The sequence below is a fragment of the Schistocerca americana genome, chromosome 5 (genome assembly GCF_021461395.2).
Source record: "Schistocerca americana isolate TAMUIC-IGC-003095 chromosome 5, iqSchAmer2.1, whole genome shotgun sequence".
In the NCBI taxonomy this organism is placed as follows: domain Eukaryota; kingdom Metazoa; phylum Arthropoda; class Insecta; order Orthoptera; family Acrididae; genus Schistocerca; species Schistocerca americana.
This window is the reverse complement of record NC_060123.1, coordinates 463,476,565-463,502,621: the sequence shown is the minus strand read 5'-3', so window position 1 is coordinate 463,502,621 and position 26,057 is coordinate 463,476,565. Positions and strand designations below refer to the sequence as shown.

Genomic DNA, 26,057 nt, shown 5'->3' with positions numbered 1-26,057 from the left:
GTGTTCATGGCACTTGAGTACTTTATTCTGTATTCTAGTTCCTTGTACTATTTTTTCCTTAGTACGTACTAGTATAATTATTTATAACAGTTTATAGCCTGGAGGAGCTCTGGGCAACTGAAAGTGTTCTTTTTGACACTTGTAAATTCACATAAAACATAATAATGCTAGTGATGTATAGAATTCAAACTTACCAGAATAATTCCTATTAAATGTGTGACTTCTGTCACGATACTGTCCTTTTCCCCTAGGATAAGCACCTATACCTTACATGTGGGTTGACCCTATGATTGCACTTCCTCCTTCCATTCTGGTAGGTACGCCACATTATAAAACATCCCTATTCATCAGGCCACAGGTCGTCCTATCTCTATGTATGTATGCTTGCTCTATAGCCTTAGCAAATGCTGGGTACATCCCCCTTATCCTCTATGAGTAGGCCTCATGGTTCATTGCCCTAGTATACATCTTAATGTGCACTATAATTAAATATTTCCCGGTAAAATAAAAATCTATTTTACACTTCACTCTGACTTTTTAGTACCTCATTTAATACCCTAGAGTCCTCCTCTACTTTTCAACTTCTATAATCTTAGTAGATACTATGTCTACACATATTATTCGACTCATAGTAGATACTATGTCTACCTATTTTGTTCAAGCCCCACTATCTTAATTTATCCGAGTATTCGCTACACTGACTTTTCTTAAATAAGCATCACAATTTACTACAATCTGGCTTGTGTTCTCCTTCATTACTCATGCTTCCTGCTTATGTGTACTCGCTGTAAGATCATCATAGTTTTCTATATATAAAATGGCTTTCATGTAAATAGGCAGCATAGAACCATCATAATAAAAACAATGTGTGCATCTTTCTAGATGTACATATATCTTCTCCCCTACAACCCTTGGCGGTTCTTACATCCTTCTAACCTGTTACTTCATGGTTTGTGTATTCATATTTCTTTGTGTGTATGCTTCAATGTATTTGTGTTTTCTGATTCTTCGACCTCCTTATGTGAGAATAAGTTGTAGGTTATTGGAAACCACGGAGATTAGGAAGGACTTCTGCGATAGAAGTGTATCAATATGGAAAGAGGGAAAAAATAGTTAGGTCCTCAAAAGAGAAGTAAGAAAGGAAGAAATAGAATTGGTTGCTAACATTGAAGAAGAGAAAGAAGACAGCCCCAAAGACAGGAAACCCTTCCCACCCCCCTTCCCCAGGATCCCCTACCTCGATGGTACTTGAGTGAGAAGCCGGAGGAGGTATGGCGTTAAATCGTCCCCTACAGAATGGACATTCCCACCTTCATCCTTGAGGTCCCTGAAGAAAATCTTAGCAACCCTATTGAAGCGGCAAATGGTGAAGAACCATTCACACTTGTTTGCGAGGGTTGTTTGAAAGGTGCAATGTGTGTTCTGTGTTAGCCATGATTTACCCGTTGGTGTAAATCATGCTCTTATTTACACTACCCACCCCTTTCAAAATCAATACAAACCCTCCGTGTACATCAAATCTCAAAAAAGGTATAAAATATTCTATATAAAGCAGAAAATCCACACACTGCAGTATAACGGTTGTTCAATTAGTTACATGATATTACCCTTTTTCCACAAATGTAATATTCTATTCTGTTCATTTCGTTTAGAGATCACTGTTTATCTGTGATTCTCTTAATTTTTCCCCCCCAGTTTTCTTGGTACTAAAATTATAGGATAGTTTAAGAATTCAAGAACAGATTACAGAATAGTTTAAGATTTTAAGGGAATTCGGTGCAGGAAACTATTTTGGAAGAAACACTGAAAACAACTCAGGATCCGACAGTCGTCACTCTGCTCGTTAACGTCCCTGGCGGATATATGACTCCACCTGAGTCCCATGGATCTGATATTAACTTCACTTGAGCAAGTCCAGACCAGTACTTCTCGTTAAATTTTGTTTGAGTCTCCCCACTGCAAAACAATCACCACTTCCCTAGGTAACACAACATTAGGTGACAATACACTTTTTTCTACATTGTTTTGGATAAATTTGAATTCTTTCCACATGTCACCTATAGCCTTGTTAGTATCATTAAGTTTGGAAGAAGCAATAGTTGAAACATTTCTGGAGGTTATACTCTTGGTGGCTTTTCGATCTATAATTCCTTCAAATTGTTTCTCCAGACTACTTATATTTACCGTATCAGAGTAAGCTACTCTCTCTTGGAAACTTCTTTCTACATTTTCTACTCAAGTATTAATGCCTGTAATCTGTGATTGGATTATTGATATTAATTTGCTATTCTTATCGACACTCCCTTTTAATGTATGCAGTCTCTGTTTTACAGCATCAAATGTAAATTACATACATTTTGAAATGATCCTAACTTCTCACTAAGTTCAGATTCTACATTACTACATTTATCTTCAATATCAAATTCTAACTTCTTTGTCAAATCCTGAAGTTGATCATTCTGTCTCTGATTAAATACAGTGAACAGTTGATTTACATGACTGCATAAAGAGCTATTTAGTTCACCTTTCAAATTTGTCTTGAGACTTTCTACTTCAGCAGTTAAAGTGTCGAATCAGTCTTCAAATTTCCCATACCTTCACATAAATTACTAAAGTCTTTACTTTGTGAATCTACCTTAGCACTTAACAATCCTGAAGTTTCATTCTGAACATCCAATTTATTACTTAATTGAGTATTCACTGAATCTAACTTAAAATTTATTACTTAATTGAGTATTCACTGAATCTAACTTAAGACTTTGAGAATTTCAAGCTGCATTTAGTTCCTTTCTCAAAGCTGCTGAATCTGCACTTTGGGCTTCTAATTTAGCATTTTGAGCTTTGCTTTGATTAGGTTTACTTATTCAGACTAGTCTGGACCTTGTTTACTAATTTTAATAGCCATGTCTGGTTCTGAGATTTCTCCAATTTGCTGTTCCTGATCCATATTCTTATGATATTTAGACCAAGTAATCATTAAAAAAATTCAACTCAGTATAATAACTACACTAATAAAAGTCACTCTACTGTTTGTATCCCTTCTTTCTAAGGTACTAAGGTTATATATTGCCCTCACCCAGCGTAGAATTCTTGCAACATAGGTAAGTGGATGTGACGCCAAGTCAGCAACGGTGAGCAGCAAGCTGGCAGCGTCACATGTTGGTGTTGATGTCGGCATCAGAAGGCAGTTGTGGAAGCAGGTCAGCAGTGTGCTGGTGGCGTAGGATGTTGTTTCAACATCGGCGTCGCCGCGATGTGTGTGAGAGCTGTATACTCCCCCCACTAGATCTCCTTAGTGGAATTGTTCTCATCGTATCTCTTCTTAGTCTAATACGTCAAGGTCTTCTTTCCATTCTTTTACTATTATCACTTCCTTATTTCCCTTTTGTTGCATCCACAAATTTTTCCTTTTGATTTTTGGACTTAATCCAATTACACAAAACAGTTCTCTTGTCTTGTTATATCTGGTTTCTATGGCAACACATCATAACTTCTTCTTCCATTTCTTCTCAAAATTCCCGTTTTTCGAGTCCGTATCACTGTTCGCCACACTCTAACACTCTAGACGATAAGGATCAATGTGGAACTGATTTGCCAACTTCACAACTCTCTCACATCAGTTGACTTACTTGGTATGCCGATCTTCCTCTTTCGATAGTCAGCCATGTCGATCTCCAAACACTTCTTCTCCGAAGAATAAAGCTGGTTAAGGCAATTTACCAGACTCTCTCTCTCTCTCTCTCTCTCTCTCTACTCATGAAATAATGCTCTAATGCTTTTTGATGAGTAAATATACAAACTTTATGTTTTCACCAATTAACGATGTATTTGGATTATGCAGAATAACATTCTCGCATTTCACATGTAAATATCTCAATCTTCTCATATTTCAAGCTTTAGAAATGCATTAAATTAACATTCACAAGCGAGTTGGTTTAAGAACCACTTGTAATTTATAAACATGTCTTGCCTCTAGCAAGTCCAACACATGAATTACTTGAAAGTCTAAATTCATTTCTTCATTTGTCCTTAACAATCATCACAGTCACTAAAAGCACAGAATAATACATAAACACTACTTGTTCTTCTCTACACATACAACGAAACTTTATGGATCGTGCAGGAGGTACTTGTCGGCCGCCGCAGCCGCCGCGTCCACAATTTGCTCGTGACTGTTTTTAGACCTGTACACATAAACATGCAATGCGCAGTAGGTCAGATCCATCTCTCTCACACTTCTACTTAAAATATCGTGTGTTCAAGATGGAGGAAGGTCAAGTGGTTCCAGAATTTACACAGAACTTCTTGAAGCACTACATGCCTTTTGTTTCCCATTGAAATTCTTGGCACTCACAACATATGGTACACAGGAAAGGACCTAAAGCTATTGCATGTGATGCCATAGATAACGGACAATCTTGTATGACTGATCTTTTGATGGGAATTTTCTCACTTAATCTACTGTTAACAATGACTTGTGACACAGTGTTGCCCAAATTATTCTCAATTGCATTCATGGAACTGGTGCCAAAACTCATTTTAATCATGACTTTTTCTGGATGTTTATGACTAACCCTATCAAAAGCATTTTCAAAGTCTATTAAGGTGAGAACTTTCCCTACAACACATTCTTTATTTCTGTACCCCCAGCCCCGTGTTAACCTTCAGTAGTCCCTGTCCCCTACCTGTCTATTATCTATCCCCTTCCCTGATCCCACTACAGCACTGCACATTTCACCAATGCACCCACAGCCTTTCCATTTCTCTATGTCTCTCCTCTCCTTTCCCCCCTCTCCCTATCGTCAAAGCACAGCCTCCCAAATTGCATCTCATAGCCCATACTGTCCCCATCATGGTCTCTGTCCACTGTCACAAACAGCACAACCTCTTCCCCCACATCTACCCTGCTATCCTTGTTCCTCCTTAACATCACCACCCATTGCAGATTGCTGCGCATGTTAGACACATCAAAGTCCTCAGCTTGCCCCAGTAGCCCTACGCAGTAGCCATGTGTGTGTGAGTTTCAATTTATTGCTTGCAACACATAATTTTACATGCATGTGCATTTTCAACTAAGTATAAAAGTTTTTACTATTACATTCTTTTATACTTTACAGTATTTCTTATTGCATTATAATTCATGATAAATTCAAGTTATAATGGCGTTTTTGGATAAGCCAGTGCTTGAGTCACTTTTTAAAAGTATCCCCTGTCAATATCTTAACATCATTTTATAACAAGTTATTAAAAACAGTACTTTGACATAGGGGCTTTTCGCTGTTAAGGTTAATCTTCTGTTAACCATATAAAAGTCTTTTGTATGCCTTGTTTCATAGTTGTGAATATCCATGTTGACTTCGATGAATGTGTGTGTTCTATTTCCATATAAGAATCTTTTATCTGAAAGCTTAAATTTTTAGCAATCTTTTCATTGTGCCTGTCTGCAACTCCACACCTCCTCTATATGGTTAGTAGTACCATACCCTTTTCATACTGTTTTTATTCTATCCTGGACTTCCCCTTGAGTGTGTCTCTATATAATGTGTGTGCGTGTGTTTGTGTGGTGTGTTCTTTCCAAATCATATGCTGAGGGAGGTGGCTATGACAGAGTTAATGCACTGGACTTGCATTCAGTTTTCCCTGCTAAGGTGAATCCTGGGTTAGTTACACTGATTAGGCCACAGTTAACTTCCTGCCCTATTCAAGCCCAATCACATCCTAATTTTATATCTGACATATCCGATACTGTTGTGCTGAATCATCTAAGTACAAATAAATAAATCAATAAATCCTTCATTCAGCTTTCCATTCATCATCTTCTTTAGATCTCATCACAAAGGAGAACATTCTGGGGCATGGAATAGCCCAATATATATTTATTACCAAAGAGAAATAGGTGCTAAAAAGCATGTTAATAATCACTTGTTGTTAAACTGCTTTAAACTATTATGGCATACTCAAGACTAAATGTAACATTGGAAAATTAGCAAGAAAGATGTCAGTTTAGAAAAAAATACTGTGTCCTTAATTGTAAGTTACATAAAATAACTGCTGCTTATCTCTTCAGGATAGCTTAATGTGTACAATATTACACTGATATTTATGAGAGCAACAGTTATCTGTATGGTACATGAATGAAGTGTTCAATGAAAACATAAACTTCACATAGCTAATACTAACCTTTAATCCCTGCATCTATATAATTTGCAAACAGGATGGTTTATCAGGTATATTTTTAACTTTCATTTGAATTTCGAGAGATTCTCAATTTCTTGCTTTATGTTACACAGGAACCTTATTCAAGACCTATGTACTGTAACACAGAACTCCACCCTGAATCCTATAGGATGAGGTAAAGTCTGCATGGTACAAGTAATTTTTTTCTGTCTTGCATTATGAATCACACTTGCCCTGAAACTGATTTTTTATTACTTGTAACAAGCAGCATTAAGTAGTAAATGTATTGGGAAGTAAGCATAAGATTCCAAGATCTCTGAAGAAGCCTCTGCAAGATGTTAGGTTTTCTGCACTATTTTTAATGTTCATTTTTGCTGAATAAATCCTTTCTTTCATTTGAATTGCCCCCAAAGATTATTCCATAGGATAATAGTGAGAGATAGTATGCAAACTAAGTTAGCATGCTGATCTTCAAGTCAGATCAGTCACAGTTAGTTTTAAATACAAAAGCTGTCAAATAAGTTTCTTGATTAGCTTATCTATTTCCCTTCTATTTGTTATAAGGACCATATTATCTAAACCCAAATTCAGGACACATTAAAAATTATGATGATGCAAATAAATAAATGAATAAAAAGATCTTAATTAAATGTAATGATTACAAAATATCGCTATACTTTGTTACAAAAAATATTTTAATTTATACTTTATTAATCATATTCAAAATGAATTACTACAAGCAGACCAACTGTATTTATTAGTGCTGTGAACTGTCTTCAGCATATCGGTATTCTTCAACAGCATATGAAAAAATTCAAAATAAGTTTCATAAAAATCAACTTAAGTCACTAACATTGCTTTCATACGTTCACAGTAAGCTGTGTTTTGTCTCTTCTTCATATATTATTCACGTGGGAAAATAATTTTGTAGTGACTGCATTAATGCCAGGAAGGCAGGAGAGATACTCCACTAACTTGAGTAAATTTGAGAATGGCACATGATTCTGGCCAAAATGAAAAACCATTTCAACCCATTTCTGAGTTAGAAAAGTGTTGTTAGCAGTTGATTCACTGATTTTCTAACTGCTTACAAACAGGTTGATACAGACATGCTCATAATACATTTCATTTTGTCCAAACTGAAAACATGTTACTGTTTTGAAACTACAAAAGAAGCCCTTTCAAGTCATCCCCCTTTAGTATTTGATTTAAGGTAACCCAACTATAGGATTCCTAGTTCTTCAAACTTTCTTTGCCAATTTAACTAAAACTAATAATAAAATTCTGGTATCCTGGCCCAATGAGCTTGAAAGCCCACCAGAATGGATGGACCTAGATGACAGCCCCTAAATGGCACTCCTAAAATTTGGAAGTGCTGCTGTTGTTGCCACAGTGCTATGTGCAAGTCATGCTCCCCATGCCAGACTATCAGCACTCACAGCTGCACTATAAAGCTAGCAGTGCAGGGGCTTGGACTTCATTCATGATCTGATTACACTCTCATACTGTTCACTGTGCTCATCATTGTTGTTCATGATATTGCTGCATCTAGGCTCTCGATTTTGTTTGCTCACCAGACTTGTCATTCTGTTGTGCTGTCTTCATTGTACTTCCATTGCAATTGTCTTCCTGTGGTTATTTGCAACTCACTGACAATACTCTCAGCCAGTCGGCCAGTCACTCGTGGTCATGTCCGATTCTGGTTAGTATAATTGGAAATGAGGAAAGAGGTAAACAGTGTCTTATGGATTTGAAACCCATGCAACTTGTGGAACAGCAACACCAACAGCTGATACTGCAGCAGCAATTGCAACAGTTCCAATAGCAGTTGCAGCAGCAAACTGACTTGTTACATCAGGAAATCCAGCTTTTATCGGAATGCTTGCAGGTTCAGGGTTCACAACCTGTACAGACTGTGGTCGCTTCCCAGGTGGAGTTTCATCCCCTCATGTTTCTGTCATTTAACAACACCAACGAAGATTGGGGCATGTATTTGCAGCAGCTGACACAGTACTTCACCGTTTTTCGTGTTCCTGATGACACTCTTCAGTGGTCACTCTTCCTTTCTTGGTCTTCACTGGAGACATTTTTGTTACTAAAAAATGTTGGCTCCCTCTCTAATCCAGTTGCACTCACTTTCGAGGAGATGCATTCATTGCTGTTGAAGTATTTTTCGCAATGCTCCCATGTGGTCACACCGTGCCTCGAGTTCCATCAATACCACACAAGCAACCATGTCAGTCATATCACTCGTGGGTGGCAGATTTGCATGGACTGAGCTGACTTGGTGATTTCACTTGTGCAAACTCATCTCTGAAACCTCATATGGTGATTCTTTGATTCAAGATGTGGTGGACCAACTGGCCCCTGATTCGGAAGTACACACTGCAGCCCTCAAATTGGACAATCCTTCCTTGGATGATATTTTGAAAATCTCAGACTCTTTTGAGATTGTGCAGACAGAAAATGCAAATGAATGCCTTATGGCTCATCCCCAGGTAGTAGCAGTTCAACTGCCACCAAGGGGATGGAATTCTCATAACTCCTTTTCTCACTGGCAGCATCATGATTCATCACTTTTGGATGTGTCATTGGACTCTGAGCAGCCAGTCATGCCCATAGGCATAAGTAGCAGGGTTGCCCATCTTTCATGACTGTTTAACAACATACCATCTGCACATTGGTGCACTGTGGAACACTCAGCACAGACTGCCCAGATCTCTGGGCACACTGCACCCATTGAAAAAAGGATAGGCATCTACAAACTGGCTGCCATTAAGCATTGGGACAGTCAAACCCTGCTCCACAGTTGCCTCAAGGGACAGTGCATAAATTTCATGCCATTGTTCCCCAGGACACTCCTCCCATCACCAAGTTGTTTACTGATCTTACAATTGTGCATAAGGATGTTCGTTTCCAAGTAAACACAGGAGTGAAGGTTTCCCTGGTGAACCTCCCTACATTGGCTAATCTGGGTTACCCAGCATTGGCCCTGCACTTCCCCGAGTTGGTTGCATATGGTGGGTGGTAGCTCAGTTTTGCTGAGAGGTCAATTCATGGCAGCAAACAAGAAGTTTGCATGGCTGATAACGCTGTTCGTTGTCAATAGTCACTCAGCTACCAACATTTTCAGCCTGTATGCCTTCTCAGTGTTTGGTTTCTCCATCACGGGTGAAGTTCAGGTCATCTTGGACACAGTTCCCTTCGAGGAACTTGACAACCTTTTTGCCTCTTTCACATTTCTGTTCCAACCTGGCCTGGGGTGTGCCACCAATTTCTCTATGTACAGAAACAGTGCCCCATTTCTGTTGGGCATGTCCATTTCCAGTTTTCCTACAGATAGCTCGAAGTAGATCACCTTCATGAAGCTGAGTTAATTGAACCTGTCAATGCAAGTGCTTGGGCCACACACCTGTTGGTGGTTATGAAAACCAAATGGCTCCTTCCAGCTCTGTGGAGATTTTGGGCCAACAATCAATGCCCAGGCATATGTGGAAACCTACCCCATACCACAGCCAGAGGGCCTCCTCACAAAGCTTATTGGCAGTGAATATTTTTCTATGACAGACCTTGCTGATGCCTGTTTACAGAGCCCATTAGATGAGAATCACAATGTACTAAGGTCATCAATACACCCTTTGGCTTGTACAAATATAAATGTTTGCCATCTGGGATCTCTTCCAGAGATACCTGGAACAGTTAACCATGTCTATTCCAGTTTGTACAAATTATCTGGATGACTTAACTCTTACGGATACTATGCGTCAGGACCATCTGTGCAACCTCTGCATCCTCTTTGCTATGTTGCATGATGCAGGGCTCAAATGCCACCTACACAAATGCCAGATTTTTCAGGAGCAAATAGAATACCTTGGATACTTGCTCAACGAAGATCAAATTCAGCCCACTGACGGCAATGTTTTGGCTGCTGACTCCTTCCCATGTCCCCAAAACCTACAGGAGCTGCAGGCCTTTTTTGGTAAAGTGAATGATTATTCAAAGTTTCTCCCACAAGCAGCACATGTTATGCACCCACTAAATCAGGTGCAAAAGAAGGACATTCAGTTCTGGCGGTCAGTCCATCATGTCCCCTTCTTTTGTTGCTGAGGCTTCCTCCTGCTGCACTGGGGCTGCGGTGGCGCATTGTAACAATGATAGTACTGAGCAACCTATCACCTATGTACCCAAGCACTGACGTTTCCTAAAAGAAACTACTCACAGATTGAGAGAGAAGCTTCGGCAGTCAACTTTGCCATTAAGAAATCCCATGGGACTAAGTTTACCCTCATTACTGACCACAAACTGTTGGTATCACTTTTTGGGCCACACTCTTGGCTTCCAGAGTGGATGGCTCAAAGGCTTCAGCATTGGGCTCCTTTCCTTAGTTCTTACAATTACACCATTTAGTACAAGCCTACTGTGCAACATGAAAATGCGGATGCATTCTCTTGTTTACCCTCAGGGCCAGACCTGGTATTTAACCAACAGGAGACCTCCTGTTTCCACATTGACTTAGAATGACAACACACATCCAATCAGTTCTCCATTACTGCTACTCACATCACTGTAGACACATGTCATGACCCGAGCTTACAGTGTGTCACTCACTATGTGCTATATGGAGGGACCCCTTATTTTTCAAAATCTGCTGATCCAGAACTCTGAGCTTGGTCTTACCTTTCTCATCGTCTGTCTGTTGTTTCCAACGTTCTCCCACTGGATGCAGAGGGGGACACCCTCCATGTTGTCATCGCAACTACCTTACACACTCAAGACTTGAAACTCTCCAGCTTGGATATTGGGGTACATAGCAGATGAAAGCTCTTGCCAGGCAACATGCTACTGGTCAGGACTGAACAAAAATGTGGAAGCCATGCTGTGTAGCTGTTCTGCATGTACCCAACATCAGGCTGGTCCACTCCAGTCTTTTGCCCCATGTCCCACTTCACGTCGCCCCTGGGACTGCATTCATCTGGACTTTGGTGGTCTCTTTCTGGGCACTATATGGCTCATCATTGTGGATGCTTATTCCAACTACCCACATGTGGTTGGCATGGTATTCACCACTATAACCGCCATTTTCGGTGCACTTATCCAGATTCTCACCATCGAAGGATTTTCTCACAGCCCTGTGTCAGACAACGGGCCACAATTGTTTGTGACAGCCTTTTAACTGTTCTCAAATGCCAATGGCATCAAACACCTGTTTAGCCCATTGTTTCACCCATCCTCCAATAGCAAAGTGCAGTAGATGGTGTGAATTGAAATCAGTGGGTATATCCACCACTTCTACAGCACTCCCAATGTTCCTGAGCACCTAAAGGACCACCTCTGTCCACGACTACAGCCCCATGGAACTCCTCCATGGGTGGCAGCCACATACTCTCTTCCAGCTGCTGGCACCACAGCCTTCAAAACCCGGATCTGACACAAGGGACAATACCCCCTGTAATAAAACTGGCTATGGTAAGATAAATGTACCAACTGATCATGGATCATATGAAGTGAACAATACTACACCGAAGACATAAAAACCAAAATTCTGGAACAATAGGAAATAATACAGACATGGGTGTGTAGTGAAATAAGAAGAGGAAAACATTAGTGATGTATTTGTAAAACAGGATAAACTAATAGATGAATTAAAACAAAATGATAAGAATGACATAAGCGCCATGCTGCTATTGTTAATAAAAATGAGCGATGATAATAAGGATCAATTAATAAAAATGATCACTGACTAGTTCACAAAAATTAATGAGCAACTTGAAAGTCATAAAAAAGAAAGCTGTTCGCAAAAATTAATGAGCAACTTGAAAATCATAAACAAGAAAGTAAGAAACAGTTCAAAGAATCTGGTCATTCAATAGGAGCATCATTTTATTGTATAGGTAAAAACACAGCTCAACTAAATGATATCAATAAAAAATTGAGAGGTTAGATGCTTGAGTAGAGTCTGTGAAGTCCAAAACGAAATAAATTAAACTTAAATTTAATAATGAATTTAAAAATGTCAAAGATGAGTTAGGGAAGAAACAAAATTGCTTTTAAACACTCATGAGGAAACAAGAACTTTGGCAAAAATTTAAATAGTCGAATTTTGACTATGGAAACTAATGTTGACACCAAACTGGCACTTGTTGAAAGCAGTTTTGTTGAATGGGTGAAAACAGTAGACAGCAAATTCACAGAAAATGTAAAATTAAGTAACAACAAAACTAGCATCCTAGAAAGTCATGTTTTGGTTCTGTGTAAAAAAGTTGAAGAACTGTCTAATGAAGCAGTTAATAGCAATCCTGTTAACAATGTTGATACCATGCTTTAGAACATTCTGGTGAAAATCTTTTCAGGTGAATGTAGTTTACATCCTGTATATTTTCTGCGCCATTGAAAAGAGAACTTTGCGTCTAATATGATTGATATTATGAAAATCAAGTTTGTTAAGAAGTTTCTGGAACGTGAAGCATTGAGCCAGGGAAATTAGTTTACTAATGATGATACAACCTATGTAGATTTTGAGAAAGGATTTTTAAATAAATTTTGGTCAGGGACTGAACAAGCTACAGCGAAAAGTGAATTTCTCAGTGAACCAAATTACAGAGAAGGTTGTATTAGTATGAAACAGTTTTGTAAAAATCAGCTTAAAAATTAGCACATTTGAGCAAACCTTTTGATGAACTCACCCAGACTGATGCTTTAACAAGGTACAGTGGGACCTAGTCTATGGGCCAGATAACACAATAGATCAGTTTTGAAATATGTAGATAAATTAGACAAGAGTTTAAGAAAAAAAGAAACAGGGAAATACAACCACAATAGGCATACACATTTTGAAACAGGTAGTAATCAAAATTGACATGGTAATAATCACAACAGGAGCAAACACAGTAACCGCAATGGTAACAATTATCATCAGAGGGAACATAATAGGAAGAATTGTAACAATTTCCATTCTTGAGATCAGGGTGGCAATTGTTGGAGCAGAAGGATGGGTTATTAATTCAGAAACCAAAGAACTAGCTTGGTCCCCATTGTCGGTTCACAAGTTAGGAGCTCATGAAACAAATAACAAATAGACCATAAATTACACAAATACTGACACACAAGAAACACACTATAGTGAAGGAATCAGTAGCTATCTTAAAAGATGTGTACTATCCTGTTAACATGATATCTGTTAAGAAAGAAATATGTTCTCCGGGCAAGACAAATCATGCAAATAAGGTAAGTGAGCTCACAGAAACTGAAAAAGGGGATAGAGAAGAAGTTAATTTATAAGAATTCTATAACTGAGTAGATACTTGTCATTTGTCAAATTCTGAAGTGACTGATTTTTGTGATGATTTTAGAATTCAGAAACTAACAGAAGAATCAGGTAAGAAAAAAGTGACTACTGTATTAATGAACAGCAACATAAGTGAAACTGGGTACTTAAACAGTAGTGAAATATGGAATAATGATGCTGGTAATTTTGTTATGATATTGATGATGTTCATGGCATATTTGGATGTAATAAATTAAAGGCCAGTGATGATGAGAATATTAATGAGGAACAAAAGTAATTTGTTTGCTTTAAAGAAGGATTGGAGGCATTAGGTATTAGTAAAGAAATGTGTAGTAGTGGTTATGATGCTGTAGAGATACCCAAGGACACCGTTAAAGGATTAAGGGACATTAACGACAGTATCACAGCAAACAAAACTCTTGATTTAATTACTAGTAAGGAGACCACTTATGACAGTGACAGTAAGCTGCTTGATGTTATGAATAAGAATGGATCTTTTTTATAAAAATGTGCTTAAATAGCTATGCTATTGAGAAAGATGAAAGCTTTAGGATCATGATAAAAAAAATCTGTTTAACTTTTTATTCACACTGGTGGCATAAAATTAAACATTTTCTTGTAAAACAACTGAAACATAAGTACCATAGTGCTTATCTCAGTGAAACAGGTAAGTGAATACAGACTGATGAAATTCTCAGTGACAGTGATAATGATGTCCGTGTTAATTTAATGAAAGTATGTCAAGGCAATGAAAGTGGTCAGAACAACAATGATTTCAGAGGCTTCAGTTTTGAAGAGATATAGGGTAACCTGTCATATGAGAATGTCAAGACTGATAAATATGCTGAAGTTTGTTGGCCGTTCATTATGATCAGAATGTTGTTGTTGTGGTCTTCAGTCCTGAGACTGGTTTGATGCAGCTCTCCATGCTACTCTATCCTGTGCAAGCTTCTTCATCTCCCAGTACCTACTGCAACCTACATCCTCCTGAATCTGCTTGGTGTATTCATCTCTTGGTCTCCCTCTACGATTTTTACCCTCCACGCTGTCCTCCAATGCTAAATTGGTGATTCCCTGATGCCTCAGAACATGTCCTACCAATCGATCCCTTCTTCTAGTCAAATTGTGCCACAAACTTCTCTTCTCCCCAATTCTATTCAATATCTCCTCATTAGTTATGTGATCTACCCATCTAATCTTCAGAATTCTTCTGTAGCACCACATATTCTATTCAATTTCTCCTCATTAGTTATGTGATCTACCCATCTAATCTTCAGAATTCTTCTGTAGCACCACATATTGAAACCTTCTATTCTCTTCTCGTCCAAACTATTTATTGTCCATGTTTCACTTCCATACATGGCTACACTCCATACAAATACTTTCAGAAATGACTTCCTGACACTTAAATTATACTCGATGTTAGCAAATTTCTCTTCTTAAGAAACGCTTTCCTTGCCATTGCCAGTCTATATTTTATATCCTCTCTACTTCGACCATCATCAGTTATTTTGCTCCCCAAATAGCAAAACTCCTTTACTACTTTAAGTGTCTCATTTCCTAATCTAATTCCCTCAGCATCACCCGACTTAATTCGACTGCATTCCATAATCCTCGTTTTGCTTTTGTTGATGTTCATCTTATATCCTCCTTTCAAGACACTATCCATTCCATTCAACTGCTCTTCTAAGTCCTTTGCTGTCTCTGATAGAATTACAATGTCATCGGCGAACCTCAAGGTTTTTATTTCTTCTCCATGGATTTTAATACCTACCCTGAATTTTTCTTTTGTTTCCTTTACTGCTTGCTCAATATACAGATTGAATACACATCAGGGAGAGGCTACAACCCTGTCTCACTCCCTTCCCAACCACAGCTTCCCTTTCATGCCCCTCAACTCTTATAACTGCCATCTGCTTTCTGTACAAATTGTAAATAGCCATTCGCTCCCTGTATTTTACCCTTGCCAGCTTTAGAATTTGAAAGAGAGTATTCCAGTCAACATTGTCAAAAGCTTTCTCCAAGTCTACAGATGCTAGAAACGTAGGTTTGCCTTTTCTTAGTTTAGCTTCTAAGATAAGTCATAGGGTCAGTATTGCCTCACGTGTTCCCATATTTCTACGGAACCCAAACTGATCTTCCCCGAGGTCAGCTTCTACCAGTTTTTCCATTCGCCTGTAAAGAATTCGTCTTAGTATATTGCAGCTGTGACTTATTAAACTGATAGTTCAGTAATTTTCACATCTGTTAACGCCTGCTTTCTTTGGCATTGGAATTATTATATTCTTCTTGAAGTCTGAGGGTATTTCACCTGTCTCATACATTTTCCTCACCAGATGGTAGAGTTTAGTTAGGACTGGCTCTCCCAAGGCCGTCAGTAGTTCTAATGGAATGCTGTCTGCTCCTGGGGCCTTGTTTCGACTCAGGTCTTTCAGTGCTCTGTCAAATTCTTCATGCAGTATCGTATCTCCCATTTCATCTTCAGCTACATTCTCTTCCTTTTCTATAACATTGCACTCAAGTACATCGCCCTTGTATAGTCCCTCTATATACTCCTTCCACCTTTCTGCTTTCCCTTCTTTGCTTAGAACTGGGTTTCCATCTGAGCTCTTAATATTCATACAAGTGGTTCTCTTTTCTCCAAAGGTCTCTTTAATTTTCCTGTATGCAGTATCTATCTTACCCCTTGTGAGATAAGCCTCTACATCTTTACATTTGTCCTCTAGCCATGCCTGCTTAGCCATTTTGCACTTCCTGTCGATCTCATTTTTGAGATGTTTGTATTCCTTTTTGCCTGCTTCATTTACTGCATTTTTGTATTTTCTCCTTTCATCAATTAAATTCAATATTTCTTCTGTTACCCAAGGATTTCAACTAGCCCTCATCTTTTTAACTACTTGATCCTCTGCTGCCTTCACTACTTCATCCCTCAAAGCTACCCATTCTTCTTCCACTGTATTTCTTTCCCCCATTCCTGTCAATTGTTCCCTTATGCTCTCCCTGAAACACTGTACAACCTCTGGTTTAGTCAGCATATCCAGGTCCCATCTCCTTAAATTCCCACCTTTTTGCAGTTTCTTCAGTTTTAATCTACAGTTCATAACCAATAGATTATGGTCAGAGTCCACATCTGCCCTTGGAAATGTCTTACAATTTAAAACCTGGTTCCTAAATCTCTGTCTTACCATTATATAATCTATCTGAAACCTTCTAGTGTCTCCAGGGTTCTTCCACGTATACAACCTTCTTTCATGATTCTTGAACCAAGTGTTAGCTATGATTAAGTTATGCTCCGTGCAAAATTCTACCAGGTGGCTTCCTCTTTCATTTCTTACCCCCAATCCATATTCACCTACTATGTTTCCTTCTCTCCCTTTTCCTACTACCGAATTCCAGTCACCCATGACTATTAAATTTTCGTCTCCCTTCACTATCTGAAGAATTTATTTTATTTCATCATACATTTCTTCAATTTCTTCGTCATCTGCAGAGCTAGTTGGCATATAATCTTGTACTACTGTAGTAGGCATGCGCTTCATGTCTATCTTGGCCACAATAATGCGTTCACTAAGCTGTTTGTAGTAGCTTACCCGCATTCCTATTTTTCTATTCATTATTAAACCTACTCCTGCATTACCCCTATTTGATTTTGTATTTATAATCCTGTATTCGCCTGACCAAAAGTCTTGTTCCTCCTGCCACCGAACTTCACTAATTCCCACTATATCTAACTTTAACCTATCCATTTCCCTTTTTAAATTTTCTAACCTACCTGCCCGATTAAGGGATCTGACATTCCACGCTCCGATCCGTAGAACGCCAGTTTTCTTTCTCCTGATAACGACGTCCTCTTGAGTAGTCCCCGCCCGGAGGTCTGAATGGGGGACTATTTTACCTTCGGAATATTTTACCCAAGAGGACGCCATCATCATTAACCATACAGTAGAGCTGCATGCCCTCGGGAAAAATTACGGCTGTAGTTTCCCCTTGCTTTCAACCGTTCGCAGTACCAGCACAGCAAGGCCGTTTTGGTTAGTGTTACAAGGCCAGATCAGTCAATCATCCAGACTGTTGCCCCTGCAACTACTGAAAAGGCTGCTGCCCCTCTTCAGGAACCACACGTTTGTCTGGCCTCTTAACAGATACCCCTCCGTTGTGGTTGCACCTACGGTATGGCTATCTGTATCGAAGAAAAAAATTAAAACATAATGAGGACTATGTAGAATTACTTGTAATTGGATTAAGATGAAATCAGGAAACATAGTAAAGTTGTTAAAAGTCAGGCTTTAATAACTTTTACAAATGAGGGAGTGACTTTTACGCATGGATATTTAATAATTCAAGATTTCTGTGAAGATCTTATCTAAGGCGTGATATGGATACTCAGAGTGAATGTATGTTTTGATTGGGGAGGGCAGAAACTGAGTGTCAATGTACCTGATGGAGATTGTATTTGTACTGACTCTATAAAGTCAAGTATATCTCATGATGAGGATAAAGTAAACAGCATACAATGTTTAAAACACAGCAGATTTGTAGTCAAAGATATTCCAGGATTAATATAATGGAAGGAAACATTCCACGTGGGAAAAAATTATATATAAAAATAAAGATGAGGTGACTTACCGAACAAAAGCGCTGGCAGGTCGATAGACACACAAACAAACACAAACATACACACAAAATTCAAGCTTTCGCAACAAACTGTTGCCTCATCAGGAAAGAGGGAAGGAGAGGGGAAGACGAAAGGAAGTGGGTTTTAAGGGAGAGGGTAAGGAGTCATTCCAATCCCGGGAGCGGAAAGACTTACCTTAGGGGGAAAAAAGGACAGGTATACACTTGCACACACGCACATATCCATCCACACATACAGACACAAGCAGACATACAGTGGCGGTCGAAATAATAGAGCCACCTCTATTGACGAGATTAAGAACTAGGATATCTATTAGTTCGCGAAATCGCCAGGAGTGCCGTGTTGTCAGTCCCTTGTAGACAACATCAGGGAAGACGTTGCTGCTATCTTTAGTCGTCCGAAAGGAAGCGTTTGAGCTAGACGTGTGAAAAGAGGCATAAAGGTAAGAATCTTATGGGTCAAAATAATAGAGCCGCTTTACACATGTGCCTTTAAATTGATTTTTATGCAGTTGTTTTGTATGTAAATTGACGTGTGGTTTTGTTTACATTCGTCTAGATGGGCAGAGCAAAGCATACCAGTGAAGATGAGCGTATAGTAATGTTCCGGATGTTCAAAAGTGGGATGTCCATGAATAAAATAGCCAATGTCTTGCACGTTTCGCGAAAACGAGTCCAGAACGCCATGAGACGGTCAAAACAAACAAAGCCGCAGGTGTAGAACAGGGGGCGACCTCGTGTAACTACTCCTCGCGTAGACAGACTCATCACTAGGGAAGTGAAGAAAGACCCATTTTTGTCAACACCACGACTGAAAGCCATTTTGTTTAGCGACGAACATGATGTTCAACCATCAACCTCTACGATTCAAAGACGACTGAGATCTGCAAAATTGAATGGGCGCATTGCAAGAAAGAAGCCACATGTTTCACAAGCTAATGTTCGGAAAAGGTTAGCCTTTGCCCGGAGAAATGAACAAAAACCTAATACTTGGTGGAGGAACATCCTTTGGTCCGATGAATCCAAGTTTAATAGGTTTGCCTCAGACGGAAAAGTCTATGTGCGCCGCCCACCAAACCAGGAATTTAATCCCAAGTACACTTTAAAAACTGTGAAATACGGTGGCGGAAGTGTTATGGTATGGGGATGTTTTTCGTGGTACGGCATTGGTCCAATACACCGTATCAACGGCATAATGAACGCAGAAATGTACAAAGACATCTTGGCAAATGTGATGCTGCCTTATGCTGAAGAGGAAATGCCGCTGAAATGGAAATTTCAGCACGATAACGATCCAAAGCATACTGCAAGGATCATAAGGCAGTTTGTTCAAGAGCACAATATCGAAGTATTAGAGTGGCCACCTCAGTCCCCTGACGCATCACCCATTGAGAACTTATGGGAGATCTTAGACAAGAGAATTGACCGCTCAAAAGCTACATCGTCAGAAAAACTGTGGGAAGAAATCCAGAGAGCCTGGTATGCGATCAGTAGTGACGAATGCAGGCGTTTAGTAGACTCTATGGGTAAGAGGTGCAGGGCAATCCTCAAAAATAAGGGTTACCCCACGAAGTACTAATGCAGTCCTATGCAAAAAAGACTGTTCCTGTACGTTTCATAAGACTGAGATCAAGTACAATATATTTGTTTCAATTGGCTCTATTTTTTTGACCCTGTGGTCTGGTATTCTTTTGACTATTATCGATTATTACTGATTATTTTGTGTTGTGTTATCGATATAACTGACTATAGTACAATGTGACTCGGTTGTAATGGTTTCCATCATAGTTCAAACATGTCAAGTAATAAATGTGCACTTTATTCCAAACCTTTGCCAGGTGGCTCTATTATTTTGACCGCCACTGTATTCCAGGATTAGATACAGATGAAGCAAATTTAAAGAACTTGCAGACACTAAGGTTTCAGAAGCAAAGGGGTTAATTGATAATCAAAAATGGGCATTGGAATCTTTGTTATGGGAGTACAGTATGTCTTTAGTAATATTCCAGGTAGAGAGAGAGGATATCAGTGTACTTTACAGCTAAAACCACATCAGCCATTCTTTACAAAGCTATGTTGTGTCCTATAGCTAAGAGAGCTGCAGTTGAGAGTTGCATAAGATGGAAGTGTGTGATATCATCGAGAGAAGTGTTGGCCCATATAACAATCCACTGTTCATTGTTTCCAAAAGAGATGGAGGAATGAGATTCTAGGCATTTGTACAGAGAAACAGATCACCCTGAAAACCCTGATGAAATTTTACACAAATTGGAAAACATTCAGATTATGTCTAGATTGAATTTAACTTCTCGATATCATCAGGTAACTTTAGCTCCTGATTCTCGTAAATATTTTGCCTTTCTTTACAATGGTGGATGGCACCAATACTGTGTAGTACCTTTTGGTTTGAACTCATCAGTAGCTGAGTTATGTACTTGGTCAATATCTGATAGGCAAACTTACTGTTTACATGGATGACATTTTGGTAACTAGACGAAGTTTGGAAGAGCATTTGGAGATGTAGAAGCAGGTACATGCAAAATTTAGACAAGGAAACACGAAAAATGTAAATCTGATGTCCCTGAACTAAAATTCTTAGGTCATGTAATTACTGGTGAAGGAATCTTGGCAGATACTGATAAAATTGAAGAAATCCTAGATTTTCCAGTACCACATAGTAGAAAGCAGTTGAAGTCTTTCAATGGTTTTTGTGGATTTTATCGAAAATTTGTGAGTGGACAAAGTTTGAATGCGTCCTGTTTAAGCAATTTACTTAAAAAGAAACTAATTAAGTTTGGACACAAGAATGTCAGCAAGCATGTGAAAACATTAAGAGAGAATTGAATAATTAACATTTCTTACACAGATCAGATTTTAGCCTACCATTTTGTTCACACACAAGTAATAGTGATTATGGTTTTGGAGCAGAACTATTTTAGGAAAAAGAAGTTATGGGGAAATCATACATGACACAATTGCCTTTGCAAGTAAAGTGCTGTTAAAACATGAGAAATCTTACAAAGTTACAGAAAATGAATTATAAGCTGTTTACTGGGCATATACTAAATTCAGAACCTATCTGTTAGGACATAAAGTAACTGTACATTCGAACCACAAAGCACTAAGTTAACCTACAAGAATGTAGAATATATCACAATAGACTTACCAGATGGGGAATGTATCTGCAACAATTTGATTATGAAATTAAATATATTAAAGCTGCAGACAATGTTGTTGCAGATGTTTTGTCAAGGATGCCATTGGGTGGAGGCAATGGAAAATTTTGATCAAAATGTGGATAAAGAGTTTAAAATCAGATATATGAAAGGTATACACGATGAGAAAATTATTAGGGCAATTTGTAACAAAATTAGAAGGAACCAAAACCATGATTCAAACTGGAGGTTAGTAAAGAGTTGTATAAGCAAAGAGGTTATGAAAAATCGGACCGGAATTATAAAGTATATAAATGAACACTTTTCAGGAATACAGATGTGGGTTCTGATGATTGGAACTTATGCTGGCCAGAGGAAGAAACTGGGAAGTTGATTAAGTATTATTGAGAATTATGGACACTATGATATTCAAAAATGTATGCAAAAGCTACAAGAAAATGTTTATTTCTATAATATGGCTAAAAAGATAAGGAAATAACTATCTACTTGTGACAAGTGTCAGAGAGCCAACATAAGTAACAGAACTTGTCAAGATCAGATGCAAAATATAACACCTGAGAAACCTAAGGATTTAGTTGCTGTGGATTTTTATGGAAGTTTTCCAAACAGTAAAAATGGTTCTTGTTATATTTTTGCTGTGGTTGATGTTTTCCCCAAATAAATAACATTAAATCCTGTCAGAAAAGATACAAGTATGAGGATTAATGTTAAAATTGAAAATGATTACTTCAAAAATGTAGGAAAACCTAAACTAATGCTGTCAGACAATGGATCACAGTCGTATCAAAGTGTTGGAAATCATTCATAGAAAAATCTGGTATTAGACACATTTTAATTTCAGTTTATAATCCTTAAACCAATGCAGGAGAGAGATATATGCATGAAATTAATCATCTACATCACACATATTGTAGCCATGAACACCCTCCATCGTATGAATGCATCAATGATTTTGAAGATGTAATGAATAGTTTGCATCACAGTTCCACAGTCACCTTTTGAAGTTATGCTTCAAAATAAACTGGCAAATCTTATCTCTGAATTAGTAGATTGTCTACCATGCACTGTCATGTTTACTTAAGAGCGTGAAGCGGTTGTGAGAGAAACTATGAAAAAGCAGGATGAGATACTGAAGAAAAGACACAATAACAAGGTAAAAATCACTAAGTTCAAGTACATTCTTATTAAATCACATGAGAAACCTAAAATGTTAACATCTTAGTTAAAATACTTTTTTGATATCTATACTGGTCCTACCAGTTGATTTATCCTAAATCTAAAAAACTTCTTAGGCTAAGAAATATTACCTCATTGAAGGCAAACTAACAAAAAAGTAAAGATTACTAAAGAAAAGGACACTTACTGGAGTGTTTTAGAAACCAAATGCTTTCTACCATCCATAAAGAACTATGTAGTCACAGTTTTTCATAAATTTTTGCACCAACAACTTAAATGTGGTAACTTACTATTTTTGGTTATGCTGTGTTACTTCTCTACAGGTTGGAAATAAGTCATGACTGATTGGCTGATTTGGGGGAGGGGACCAAACAGGGAAGGGAAGGATGGGGAAGGTAGTCAGCCATGCTCTTTCAAAGGAACCATCCTGGCATTTGCCTGAAATGATTTGGGGAAGTCACTAAGTCATGATTTTTATTTTATTATATTCTTTCGTGAATAGTAATTATTTTTTACAGTGTTATTTGTGAATGTTTAGAGTAATGTTTTAACTATCTAATAATTTGAAAAGCTGAAGCTTTAAGTACAAATCTCAGTCACTCCCTGAGTATTTATTCAGTTCTTCAAATGGTTCAAATGGCTCTGAGCACTATGGGACTTAACTTCTAAGGTCATCAGTCCCCTAGAACTTAGAACTACTTAAACCTAACTAACCTAAGGACATCACACACACCCATGCCTGAGGCAGGATTCGAACCTGCGACCGCAGCGGTCGCGCAGTTCCAGACTGTAGCGCCTAGAACCGCTCGGCCACCTCAGCCGGCTATTCAGTTCTTAATATAACTTACTTTGCGGTATATAATAGACTCTGGAATCTGCAAAATGACCATTACAGCATTTATTTTTGCTGTCTATAATTATCTGTGATACAACAAAACTTTGATATTTCTTGTGTACTAGTTTTGGGAAGGTGTCTGGAAAGCACCACACCATTTCTCACAAAATAATAGCAATATCTTGTGATGTATACGATTTACTTGTATTTACTGTGATAGATTTTTCCTCTCTAATGTTTAATATTATTTTTGTATAGGTATTGAGCTATCACGTTGCCCCATTGAATCAGTGTACTTTATGTAGATGTGAAAGAAGAATTAAAATGTGACAGTGACAAATATCTAATGAACAACACTTTCAAGCAAATTTCAGTGTAGTTGATATTTTTTAACATAACTTATGGGCAATATTTTTAACATAAGTAGCTAAATAACTCAGTTTTCAGAAAACAACATGTAAGAATGAGCTAGTTGTCTTATACTGTAACATAATTTGAAAGCCTTGAAAAGCAATTTTTCATATGTTATTGTATAATCTATTATGTGACATGTAAACTAATGAATACACAATGTTTGTAGCAATCAAAAACTAAAGGACAAAATAAACGATAAAATCAGTGGACTAGCACGTAGAATAAAGGGGCTTAAAATCTGATAAGCACTAGTTTATGAAATTTTATAGCTGGTGATGTGTGAAGGACTTGAAGAATTAGTGAAAAATGTAACATTCTACAACCTGGTTGCAAAAACGTTTCATTTATGTACTAAGCAAAAGGAGGCATTACCAAACAATAATATTTCACTAATTGAAGACAGTTTTAAAAATGGTGGTATATAAAGGATTTTAAACAAAATGTTTTTGTTTAGTGGTCACCAGTAGACATTTGTTGGTCACAATATTTTTGGTTTTCTCAAGATACTTAAAGATATTTACATGAAATACAAGTTTAACTGTAATACCACTGTGATAAAATCAAAGAATGTAGCTTTATGTCAAGGGAGATATTTTTGTTACATGTACTATCTTTCGCTTAGCCTGTGTATGTTTTATGATATTTAGCAACAATTTGAGAGCTACAGAATAGGTAAAAGGTCAGACTTTGTAATTGTTTTGTGAGCAAAGAACATTGTAGTAAAATTTTCCTCTTGTTCTCATTTGAATGAAGTAATTATGCTAAGGTAGTCAAAATATTGTGCATCAGGTAATGAAGAACCTATTTTTATTGAATTGTTTCACTCCAAAATCTTCTTGGCATAATCAGTTTCATTATTTTGTATCAAAATGTTTCCCAAATTTTTTGATTTCAAAATTTTTGGTGGGAACTGTAATAAAACTGGTTATGGTGAGATAAATGTACTAACCAATCTTTGACCATATGAAATGACTGATTCCAAATTTGAAGACTCAAAACCCAGAAATCCACTACCAAGTAGCTATACAAAAATGTATAAACATCAAAATATATAAACACTTAATGTAATCACAATGATGATTGTGGACTTCTTAAAAAGATAAGTAATCATAAACAATTATTTGTAGATTATTTCTGAAATATATGTTTCAAACATGATTTTGCACAAATATACTGTTATATGATAGTATTTTCTTTACTACATGTTGTTAGAGGTAAATCTTTGTCTTTGGGTAGTTAGTAGCACAAGTTGATAGTGGGAGGATGGAGTACAAGTTATTTATGTTGTGTTACCATTGTGGCTGATGCTGTTTTGTATTGTGCAGTGAAATGACTGAAAATATATGAGTTCAACACCAACAAGTCCACCAGCATTCAAGTTATTTCAAAGAATGAACACAAGCATCCTCTAGAGCAGTATAAAAAGTTACATTTCAGAATGGACTACGGCCCTACAATGTGCAACAAAGACGAAGAATAAAAATGGAGTATTATGAAAACTGTTTATTCAAATTCTACCATTGCTACCTCTCCCTGCAGTGTGCCACTATTGCAGTGAGCCAAAGTCCTGTGAAAATATGACCAGACGCCCAATTTATTAATTTACTTCAAAATCAATAAATCAATTTTAGCCTACAAGAGGGTGGTGATGGTCAGACTGTCCATCTCCTACTCCCACCTCCCTATGTCCATATCCTTGCCCCCCCCCCCCTCTCTCCCTGTCCACCACCTTTTTGTCCCTCTCCCTGTTCATCTCTTCCTCCCCCCACACTCTCTCTCCCCATCTCCACCACCCCCCTCTCTCTCCACCTCCTCCTCTTCTCTCTCTTTGTCCATCTTCTCCTCCCACCTCCCTCTGTGCGTTACCTCCTTCACCCTCTCTCTGTCCAGTCCTCATCACCTCTCTCTCCATCCAACTCCTCTCTCTGACCATCTCCTCCTTCTCCCTCTCTCTGTCCATCTCGTCCTCCCACCTGCCTCTGTGCATTACCTCCTCCACCCTCTCTGTCCATGCCCTTCTCCCCCCTCTCTTTCATTCTCTCTGTCCATCTCCTCCTCCTCCTCCTCTCTCTGTCCATCTCCTCCTTCCCCCCCTCTCTGTCCATCTTCCTCTCCCTCTCTTTCCTCCATTTACACCCCTCCTCTCTCTCCTTTCATCTGGTCCCCTCCACTCTCTCTGTCAATCACCTCCACCACCCTTTCCCTGTCCACTTCGTAGCCCCTCCGTCTGTCCATCTCCTTCTCCCATTCTCCCTGCCCATCACCTCCCCTCCCCTCCCCTCCCCTCTCTCTGTCCATCTCTCCCTTCTCTCTCTCTGTCGATTACCTCATCCACCATTTCTTTATCCATCTTCTCCTC

General features: G+C 38.3%; 1 protein-coding gene across 1 annotated transcript in view; it reads right to left on the bottom strand.

The window, feature by feature from the left end:
• Nucleotides 1-26,057, bottom strand: part of LOC124616435 (cilia- and flagella-associated protein 91-like) — a 295,797-nt gene that overhangs the window by 139,491 nt on the left and 130,249 nt on the right. The window lies entirely within an intron of this gene.